Below are 10,840 nucleotides of genomic sequence, written 5' to 3'. Positions count from 1 at the left end.
AGCTGGCTCCCAGAGGTACTAGCAAAATAAAACCCTGAGAGAGAGATTTAACATTTGATTCTTGCAAGCAAAAGCTTCTAGTATTACAGCCTGATAAAACATCAATCAGTGCTTGGCAATGTTCCTTTCTTCTGCTGCATCAGCCCAACCCCTCCTTGATCTGCATTCCTGCCATCAGGTAGGAACCTTATTGAAATATTGACCAAAATAAACCATCATTCCCATCAATATGTACTGTTACCATAAGCTATAATTTTGTTCATTCATTATTACACACAGTGACAGCCTAAGCCCAATGTGAGTAAAGGTCTGTGATGGCAACCTTCAAGGTTGGTCTGTCCCTTTCCACAGGATCTCTGTACTCACACAGCATGTGAAGAGATGGCCACATCAGCTGGAAGAGCTCCTCGAACTGTAATGGCACCACATCAATTTTGGCTTTCTCATCTCCTAGTACCTAATGCTCAAAGGGATGTTGCAGTGCATCTAGGACTTTCTTTGCTTCCCTCTTTAGGTCATACTTAGAGACAACATTTTTCCCTAATTCAGAAATGAAACCTCTGAAATGCATTCACCTGACTTCTTTCAGAGGACAAAGGATCGCTCTAAGGGGAGGAACCAGAATATGACTGGTGTCACGGAGCCAATGATCACACTCATTTTGCATATAATAGAGAAAAAATCTGGCCCGGGTTGGTTCTTTCTGGCCAAATAATGTATTTGAGGTATTAGTTGTTCATCTCAGGGACCAAACGGACTTTGATAGAAAAAACTGAGTATGTGCCACACTACACACTGCCTGCTTCTGTTCCTCTTGGTTTGCCTACTGATCCAGCTTGAATGCTGCATCCAGAAAATGATTGACACCAAGCCTGAATGGGAAACAGGAATAAAAGAGAACAGAAAAAGGGATCCAGCTTAGCCTGCTGCCACATCCAACATCTAGAGAATGCTGCTCTGGGGGCTGTGTTAGCTTCAGATGAGTAGCTATAGCAAACTTTCCACTGCATCCCTTGACAAAAAAAGATGAATAACAATCAATGCTAGAAGGAGTAGCAACCCCTCAGATGCCTAGTTGGAGCCTAACAAGCTGCTAAGTGCTGCTAAGTGTATCTCCTTTTGGTCTGCCAGAAAGGAGAAACTGCATGTTAAGACACCAAAGAAGAAAGGCATCATGCTTGACGCTGCATATGATGGGAAGAAGGTGAAGGTTTGACTGTGCCTGGATCCAGAACAGGAGGTTGTGGTGAAGAGAGTTACTTGGGGACTGCTGTGGGTTTTATTTGTCTGGCCAACAACACCAAGTAACTGCCAACTGAGTCACTCTGTACAATGGCAGAGCATATAAAAGGTTGGCGATCACTGCTGATGAGAGTCTTTGATATAAAAACATTGGAGGAAAGAAAGCAGGGCAGAGCTACATGTCTTTGTGCAGTGAATACAGATAAGTGAAACTGAGTGACCCAGAATGGCTCAGCAGGAGGCTGCTCTTCAGCTCAAACTCCACAGGAACCAGAACGATGCAGCTCAGGTGTTGTGAAGGAGCCACGCTATGGTTCCCTCCAATCAAGTTAAAGCCAGGAACAAGTGAGAAGCCTAACCCATCTGGCTTCTGTCCGGCTTTTGTATACTTCTGTTTTGACAGTGTTAATATTCTGAATGTGCTGGATGTTTTCCACGGCCTATGTTTGGCCAGAATGTGTCACTAGTTACTTTTGCTGCTATCTTAATGGAACAGGTATTTGCCATCCTTTTTAAAGCGTGAAGGACAAATGCAGGAAGAAAGAAATACAAATGGAAGAATAAAAGGGCAATCACATGCTTATGAATAGGAGGTCTTGATGTTTTACAAGTACTGCAAGAGACATGCATAATGCAGTTTATTTCCCTGAATACAAATAACTAAGCTTCCCTCTGCAGGGCTGTCACCAACCTGCTGCATGAGCTCAGGCATGTTCCTTACAGCCCACAGCTGCAAGTGTTTGAACATTGCTGTGCTGAGCCCTGACAAAATGACATGATGATCTCTCCGATGAGTCCTGATGGTTTTAGCAGAGGCAGATACTTACTCTCAGCATCCATCCTCCACCTCTGCCAGTGGTCTGTGTCTCTGGCAGGAATGGTGGAGACTGCACGGCTGAGGATGTCCCAAACAGAGGTATCTGAGATGTGGCTGCACATCCCAACCTAGCATGCCAGCTTTGAGACCAGCCCAGTTAGCAACCAGAGGAAGCCAAGTAGCAGAAGCTGTTAATATCTCCAGTGGTTGCAACTTCAATTGCAAGAAGTCAGCTATGAAAACCCTAAACAGGGACATCAAAAATGACAGACAGAGCCAAGACTCCCTCACCAGCCTGCAGGATGCTGGCCCCTGAGGACCAGGGTTAGAAAGGCATTTAAGTTCCCAATAAAGGAATTTAACTACTTCCAAAGTATTTTTCTCAAAATGCTCCTGAAACAGGATGAAGTTGTAAATCATTTAAAATTTAAACAGCATGGCATACCACAAGGCCTAAGCACCTTTAGAAAGATGCCATCAATTTGTTCATCTTAGCTTCATGTGCTTTCAGAGTAAGCATTGTGATGCCACAAGCACAGCTAACCCTGATGGTGTCCTGATCCCATTCCTGCACTGCTATAATAGCAAGTTGTATAATACTATAATGACAGTCCAGGTTTACCTCTCCCCATCCCTTCTTCCATCCCCAAAATCTATGTCCTGGGTTCAGCAGTAGCAGTCATGTTTTTTCCTTTGTGGCAGCTGGTGCAGTGCTGTGTTTTGACTTCCAGCCTGAGAACAGTGTTGGTGAAGCCGATGTTTTCAGTTGTTGCTAAGTGATGTTTACCCTGACCAAGGACTCTGTGAGGCTCATGCTCTGCCAGGGAGGAGGGGAAGCTGTGAGGAAGCAGAGACGGGGCGCCTGACCCGGGCTAGCCGGGGAGGTATTCCATACCACAGCACGTCATGCCCGGGGTGGGGGGTAACTGGGAGTTACCCGGAAGGACAGGGGCTTCCGGGTGGAACTCGCTTTCTTGGCCGGTGGTATCGTATTCTCTTTCCTTGTTATTTTCCCTTATCATTGTTTTAGCTGATAGTAGCGGTGGTGATTTGTGTACATTGGTTGCTGGACTGTTCCTGTCTCAACCCGTAGGAGTTGCACTCTTTCGATCCTCCTCCCCGTTCCTCCGGGCGCGGGGAAGGGGAGAGCCCCGGTGGGGGGAGGGACACGGACCTCGATTGTTGTCAGCTCGGCACCACTCACTGGGAGTGAGTGAACAAGTTACCTGACTGGGTTTAAACCACGACAGTTCTTTTTGGCGCCCAACGTGGGGCACGAGGGGTTGAGATAAGAACAGATCTGACTGGATTGATAGTCACTCGTCACAATGCTGATTTATTGGCTCTCAAGGTTTTTCCTCTTGATCTCACAGTTTCAGTATACCATATCTTGCGTCCATCCGGTATTTGCTGTATTAGTGTTTTTCAAGTGTGGGGCTTGGGCTAAGGTTTTTGTCTCATTGTACTTTATGGTAATGACTTGTAATACAATAGAATCATTGATCATGAAACTGATCTGGCTTATGTTCCCAGTGTGGTCACCACCTTTATACTTTGGGAGGTATATGATGGAGGTGCTTAGCAATTACACATCTTTTTTCTCCTTCTCAGGTGCTCAACCTGTGAAGGAGACATCCTTTACCCTCCTAGTCGTCCCCCCAGACCATTTACATTTGAGAGTTTTGAATTTTTTGAATGGCCTTTTAATGCTGTTGAGACTTGTTTGCTGATGGTGATGGGAATCACCATGCTATCACGCATACAGAGTGTGTTTTGCCCACTACTGATTTCAAGAGTTAAGCCGATTCAGGTTTGGGTCTTGTCTGGGGTCAAACGACGATGTAGGAGGACCGAGAGATTTTCCCTGAGGCTGGACAGCCATGAGTGGCAGGGTGTGTGGGATAGTATGGGCAAGTATCTAGGTCAGTGGGCCCCTCCAGTACTTTGGAATTTCACTACCGAACAACTGCAAAATCCAGAAGAATTAGTAAAACACTAAAATGAGGTGTGTGGTCATTCTGGCCATACCAGAGATGGACAAATCACGGCAACGTGCTGGGGCTTGGCCTATGCTTACAGGGCCTTGTTCAACACTATCCAGCACCTTCAAAAGGAAAAGAATGTCGGCGGATCTGAGGGCAAAGCAACAGTCGCTACTCAAACTTTGGCTGCAATGAACTGCGCAGCTGCCCCAGCAGCAAGTACAGCAGCTGCTCAAACTTCAACTGCAACAGACAGCGCGGTCACCCCAGCTCCAAGTACAGCAGCTACACCACCCCTAGAGGAAGAACATTTAAAGAAGAGTATGCAGGATTTTTTGGTGCAGGACACTGGGAAACTACTAATAAGTCTTTTCAAGCTATATTACAGAATCATAGAATCATAGAATAGCTAGGGTTGGAAAGGACCTTAAGATCATCTAGCCCCAACCCCCCTGCCGTGGGCAGGGACACCTTATGCTAAATTTTTTATAGACCAATATTTTTCTTCTCACAGCCGTTGAGCTATTTGGGAAAACATTTTACCACTCACCTTCTAGACTGCAGATGTCTGGTCATCTGTTTAATTTACAAGCCTGTTTATCATAAACTGATAAAAGATTTTTCAACAAGCACAGGAGCAAAGAACGTTAGATGTTTCAATAATCACTTCAGTAGAGAAAATCCCCTACGTGGCACAAAGGCTTTCATTGTGATTGAAGAAGAAAGATGTAAAAAAAAAGCATGTTGGTATTTCTTGAAGTGTTGAGGAAATCTCCAGGAGTCTAATTAGCAGAAAAATATGCCCTTTCATTGACTTCTCAGTCAGAAGAAATGCAAGATCTTTCTATTCAAGATCACAAATGGGACTGAAGGAATGTTATGAATATACTCCTTGGAGCATTCTGGATTATGCGTGGCTCTTCCAGACTTTACCAAATCTGCATATTTTTGGCCTTTAGCAATATAAATTACAAGATGATGAAAACTGTACATTCTACCCTGAAGTAAAATACCTACCATGTCTCTTAAGAGTAACTTAATTTTTACAACTAAAATGACTGCAGATTCAATCAGCACAGACAGATTTTGCAGCAGGAACCAAGGCTGGAAGAACATAATTTTTTCATCTGACTGTGGAAAATACCTAGAAAAGCTGCTCTTCAACAGCATCAGGTTTCAGCACGAACCATGACACAGCAATAAAAATTCCTCCTTACTAGTGTTTTATTTTTCCACACAGCACACAATGAGCACTTTATAACCCCAACAAGCTGTTCAGAATTAACATGATGATAAGGGTTTATTTGTCCAAGGAACAGGCACAGGACTGAAGGGCCAGAATAGGCAAATTTGACTTCCGTGTTTAATTGTCTTATCACTTTATGTTATCACAGCAATTTGAAAGCACTGGCTAATTGGTTCCTACAATGTGACTGTTATACAGGTAAATACAGCCTTCCCTATGATCTGCTTTTGCTACCCGGACTGCACACCTGGCTGTTTTCCCCTGGTCCAGATTTTGAATGCCCTTGAAAAGACCAGCTCCCCATCTCCATCCCTATTTGCTCATTCCCAGCTGCTCTCTTGGGTGGACCCAAGGATCCAAGCTGCATGACAAGCACAGAGCCAGAGGGAGCCTTGCCCTCCCCATCTGTGTGCTCCCCAGTGCATCTGGCAGCTCCTGAGAGATGAGGCCATCAGACCAGGCACTCACACGCGGCAACATCTCTGTCTCTGCAGTGCTGGCTGGCAGAGATGGGGAAGGTGCTGGTCAGTAAATGCTTTGAGGAGCAAGGTTCCTACCTGCCGTGTTGGGGTGCAGCCAGGGCACCCAAGGACCCACCAAACCACCAAGTGTGTGTAGGCCTGCAGCTCACAAGCTGCAAGCAAGAAGGGCTTGTTTTGATTGTCAGTAGAGACCTCATGCTCTGCATGCAGCCCAGGAGCAGGCTTGTTGCGGGCACACGTTTGTGCGCTTGCTGTAGTTCCTGATACCCTGCAGCACGTGCACTTTCTGTAGCTCCCAGCAGCAGGCAATACTGACTTCAGCAGACTTGGAGATGAAATGGAAATTACTCTCAGATAAATTATTCAATTATATTTTTTTTTCTATTTAAAGGGACTTTATGGACTTCTCAGTTAAATTAAATATGAAAGTGTCATGATAAAGCATGTAAGCATCCTTACCTGAGATGTGAGGGAGCAGGGAAATAGGGCTGAGCTTAACACCCTCCCCTTGTTTACAGTTACAGACTGGACACTAAATCTCATATTCTTGCTCCAGGCAAACTGCTAAGTTTTGTCTTTTTTTCCTGAGTGAAGGCAGCATGATGAGGCTCTTTTGAGGAATATCAGCAGCCTCCTGCTAGCTGTTGATTTGGGGCTTAGTCTGATGTAAAGTGTTTCAAATACTGATACAGGTATCAGTGTGCATCACGATGACAGTGAGGGGGTGCTTCAGATGACATATGCTCACTTGCTTCCTGGTATGGTCCAGCCTGCCCCAGGGAGCTTCTCCCAGCCTCTGCCCAGACACAGACTGGGGCTCCAAACTGGGAGACATCCCATGCTTAAACACTACCTGGAACTGTGTTTTGGAGAGAAAAGAAATTAAAAGCACAGGCTTGAGCCATGCTATTTTCTCAAAGCCAGGAAAGGGGCTTCAGCCCATTTTATTTCTTGCTACAGAAATAGCCATCACCTCTTCACTCTTCAACTCACATACAAAAAGGGAAACTTTTCTATGTTCAGCTTCTTTCTATGTTTCTTCTTTCTATGTTCAGCTCTGAATAACAAGGCCACCTTATCTGTTCCCTTACCATGTGAAGATTCAGCATCTTGTATAACACCCGATTTCTCTTACAGCTGGTAGATATTTCAGCAACTTTATCAGCAATATATTTAGTTCCACAGGGCCCTGTTTTCACAAATGTGGCTGGCTTGGCTCTGGTTCATTCTTTGTACAAAAGCATTAGCTAAACTGCCGGTGGTTTTCTTTCAAGTCCTATTTATTCTTCTCTCTCACTAACTTTCTACGCAGAATTGGGGGGGGGGGGGGGGGTGGGGGGGTGGGTATGTTCCATTGTTTGGGTTTTGTTTTTTTTTTGTGAAGGAATTTATATCAACACCCCACCCTGCTATAAATACTGCTGTTATCTGTGATTAAAAGCATATGTCTCAGTCTGGTACATACAATGCTATTGCAGAATTATTTCCTAATTGCTCTTTTGCAGTAGAGCAGAGAATTGGATTTTAAATACGAGATTTGTTTCATAGGTCATGGGTTGAACTTGGTTAGCAAAAAGGGTTAAATAAAACTAGTTGTTTTTTGTTAGTGTTTTGTATGAAACAGATTTATTCATTTACCTCTTACTGGACAAGACTTTCATCTCCTGGAATGTGTGGCTACATGGATCAATGCTGTATATCAGCTCTTTTGCATAACGAAAGCTGGACACTTGGTCCTTGACACATTATGAATTGCAGGTATTCTTATGTGGCATCATGGTGGAGCTTTATCCTCAGTTTGGAAACCTAAATTCTTACATATATTTGATGGACATACGCATTTTTGGAAGTCAAGACAGGGTCCTGACAATTGCCCAAAGCTGTGCATGTGTCCCATGAGACTGCTGTATATGTCATCTCTCCAAACGGAGATACCCAGGAGCACAGCTGTATTCCTGAACAACTAAAGGCTCTAAGGTCACAGTAGCAAGTCTCATGTTTTCTGAAACAGGAGGGCTAAATGATGCGAGGGAAAGCACTTCCCAGGGACCAGAGGGACTTGGCTGAATGCAAGCCTGGAAGGATGTAGTAGGCAGAGAGAGAGACAGGGCTGTAAATCCTCCTTATTTCCACTCTGTTTTACTGGATGCCTTTGTACTTTATCAATTTTAGAAGCCAAGCATTTAGTTTATGTTGAGTAAAACCTGGCTTTCCTGAACTGAAAGGCCTTACCTCATCCTGAGTCCCCAGGTAAGGGAAGGTTTGGGCATGTTCACTGTGAGACCCTGACAAGTCTGAGGCCCCGTCATGCACACAGACCCCAGCCACCACAGTATCTGCTCTGCAGAGAGGAAGACCTGGTTTTGCAGCTCCTGTGCCTGCATCAGGCTGAGCCAAACCTCCCTGCGTGGGGGAGAATCTCCCTGCATGCAGAAGATCACAGCCATAATAGGGGTTTTGCTTGAGGGAGGACTGCAGGAGCAACCCTTAAGCGGTCGATAAACATGCAGAGACTTGCAGGTAAGCATGGTGGTTCTGGGGTATGAACATATTCCTGGAGCCAGGCAGTCAAACTGGCAGTCTGCATACCCCTTACAGGGGAAAACGTGGGGATGTCTGAGAAACTGGCAGCTGCCAGTGAGAAGTGTGTGAGGTGGAGAGAAAGATGAGCAGGAGCTTCATGATCTCCAGCCAAGTTGCAGGTTGGAGCCACCTTACTTCTCCTCGCAGGTAGCTGAAATAAAATTGGGAAAATCTACTCTTTCAGAAGAGTAGGGGAGATGGGAGAAGTAGCCTGGCTGCTGCTGTGGCTGTGCAGCTTCTCCTCTCTGAAGGCAGCAGTAGAGCTGCTTGCTGTCTTCATGTGGCAAGGGAGAAAGATGACGGAGGAAAATAACATGGCCGTCTCCTTGGTGATTTATCCCTCATTTACAGCTTAGGGGTTAGAATATATGTCCAGGTGCTAGTGAAAAGGAATAATGTAATTACTCCTGCTGCAAGCACAATGAATCTACCTGTTGCTCTTGCAGGGGGCATCTAATTAAACAAGGCGGGGACTAGGGAAGGAAGAAATTAGTATCAAATACAGGCATCAGAAACCTGCATATAGTGATGAGAAGCTTATTGCATGGTTGTTGAGAGCCTTGCAGGCTCTTTAAGCTCTTACCTTTCTGCTTCTTCCCAAAGTCCTTTAGAAACCCCCAACCCATGACAGCAATCATCCCAGTCTCTGTAAGGAAATGGGTGAACTCCATGTGCATGCAGCCTGATGCTGGTTCAGCCCACGCCGCCCCTGCCACAACCCATGCAAAGAGGTCATGTGAAATCAGAGAGAGAAAAGTAAGCCAATGTGCTGCAAATGAATTTGGCATCACCTGTCAGCTCCACTTTGATGCGCCTGTTTCCTTTTCTCTTCTGTTCAAAGCCTTTTGAGTCTGCCAGCCATGCCACACAGTAGCAGTGCTTTACTGTTAACTAAGACCATGCACCCTATAAACAAAGGGCTTTGTATCAGGTCCTTCAAAAAAACCCCACCAGCAATCCCCAGTACTCCCTGCTTAAGGCTTGCAGTATTTGGCACTGGGAAGAAAACAGCTATACCCAAAACACTGCCCATAGACTGTTGTCACTGTGAGGGGTAATATATGTCCGTGACTTAATTTTTTTCAGACACTCATAACTCAGCAGTGAGAGCTTATTTTTCATAGATCTTGCCCAAGCAGAATGTCAAGCTTATTTTATTACATTTCTGAGGACCAGAATGTATAAATAAAAAAAAAAAAACCCTGCCACTGTTGAGGCCATTTGGCCTGTTGGATTTTAAATAACTACTAGAGTAGTATCTGAAATTTTCTGCCAAGTACATCCAGCATTATTTTCACCAGGGACCCCTAAGAGTTCTTGCTCAATCCAGTTTTGTTAGGCAGGGAGGTATGAGAAAAATCTCTTATTTACCGTATGTATTTCAGGAAACCTGAATGAGAAATAAGAAACAAAAGAAGGGAAATTCAGAGTGACTGATCTGGATATTTCTCCCCTTGTTTCTCATCAGCAAAATCTGACCAGCTCATTTAATGCATTAAAAAGGCCTTTTTTAAACTTTAAAGCATCCAAGATACTGTAATAATACTAAAAAACCTCACACAATAGTAGACAAAAAACCAGATAAGAGCTTTTAGCATGGAATGATAGAAAGCCAATAGACTGTGCACAAAAAGGCATTTCAGCATGAAGGCACTCTGTCCATCACTGGGGCGATCAGCCTTCTGGCTATTTGTTCTGATGACAGCTCTGATGAAACCAGGGCTTTCTGGGAGTATGTAATTTTTGCCACTGATTCTAGCAGAGCCATGATTTGGTTGCTGATGGTTTCAGGCTAACGGAAATGAGAAGTGAGCAGTGGAAGTGGGAAGGTGTCAGTTGTCTGGGCAGATCAAAGCAGCCAGAAGGAGCACGTCAAAACGTCCTTCTGCCAGTGCTGAACAATTTGGGATGGAGGAAGCAGGAGGCCATCTGAGTGGTACAGAGCGTAGGGTTTACTCGTGCCAAGGGGAGACCAGATGAGGGCCAGCAATACCTAAGAGACCAAAAGAGAGTTGTTCCTGGCTCTGAAACAGTGTCTGTCCTGCAGCTGCAATGAATAGGCTTCGTTTTCTGCCCTACTATTTAACAGACTTCAGCCCATCTTGGGCAAGTCCATCCCAAACTTGATGGTATCCAACCACCCTGATATCACCCAGCATCAGCACTGAACTTACACTCTAATGCTGATACCTCTGGGATGGCTGCTCTCACACACTTCATTCTGCAATGACCTCTGTATCTTTAATGAGACTACACAAATCCTTTGCAGGCTTTTTTGCAGTGTGAGACGTGTGGAGCTCTGAAAAAGCCAGGAGTTCCCCTTGCACAGTCAACTAGGCTCAGCTTCACTCATCTCATGTTGTCCTTTATGTCACATGGCTGGCTTGTTCTCCTCTGAGCTCTGTCACAACTTGTCACAAGTACACACATGGACTTGTTCAGCTATAGCAGGAAAAGCAGGACTTTGTGGCAAAAATGGTGAGTTCAC

General features: G+C 44.9%; 1 long non-coding RNA gene across 1 annotated transcript; it reads right to left on the bottom strand.

Annotated features, from left to right (window-relative positions):
- Positions 1-9,489: 9,489 nt before the first annotated feature.
- On the bottom strand, positions 9,490-10,609 carry LOC130602890 (uncharacterized). The gene is made up of 2 exons (XR_008973008.1): positions 10,527-10,609; positions 9,490-9,742 (listed from the first exon to the last, which is right to left on the bottom strand). It is a non-coding gene; the product is annotated as an uncharacterized LOC130602890 (long non-coding RNA).
- Between the last annotated feature and the right edge of the window lie 231 nt (positions 10,610-10,840).

The sequence above is a fragment of the Pezoporus wallicus genome, unplaced genomic scaffold (genome assembly GCF_028554395.1).
Source record: "Pezoporus wallicus isolate ANWC-B61680 ecotype Strahan unplaced genomic scaffold, APGP_CSIRO_Pwel_v1 scaffold_2146, whole genome shotgun sequence".
Taxonomy (NCBI): domain Eukaryota; kingdom Metazoa; phylum Chordata; class Aves; order Psittaciformes; family Psittacidae; genus Pezoporus; species Pezoporus wallicus.
This window is presented reverse-complemented; position numbering and strand designations above follow the sequence as displayed.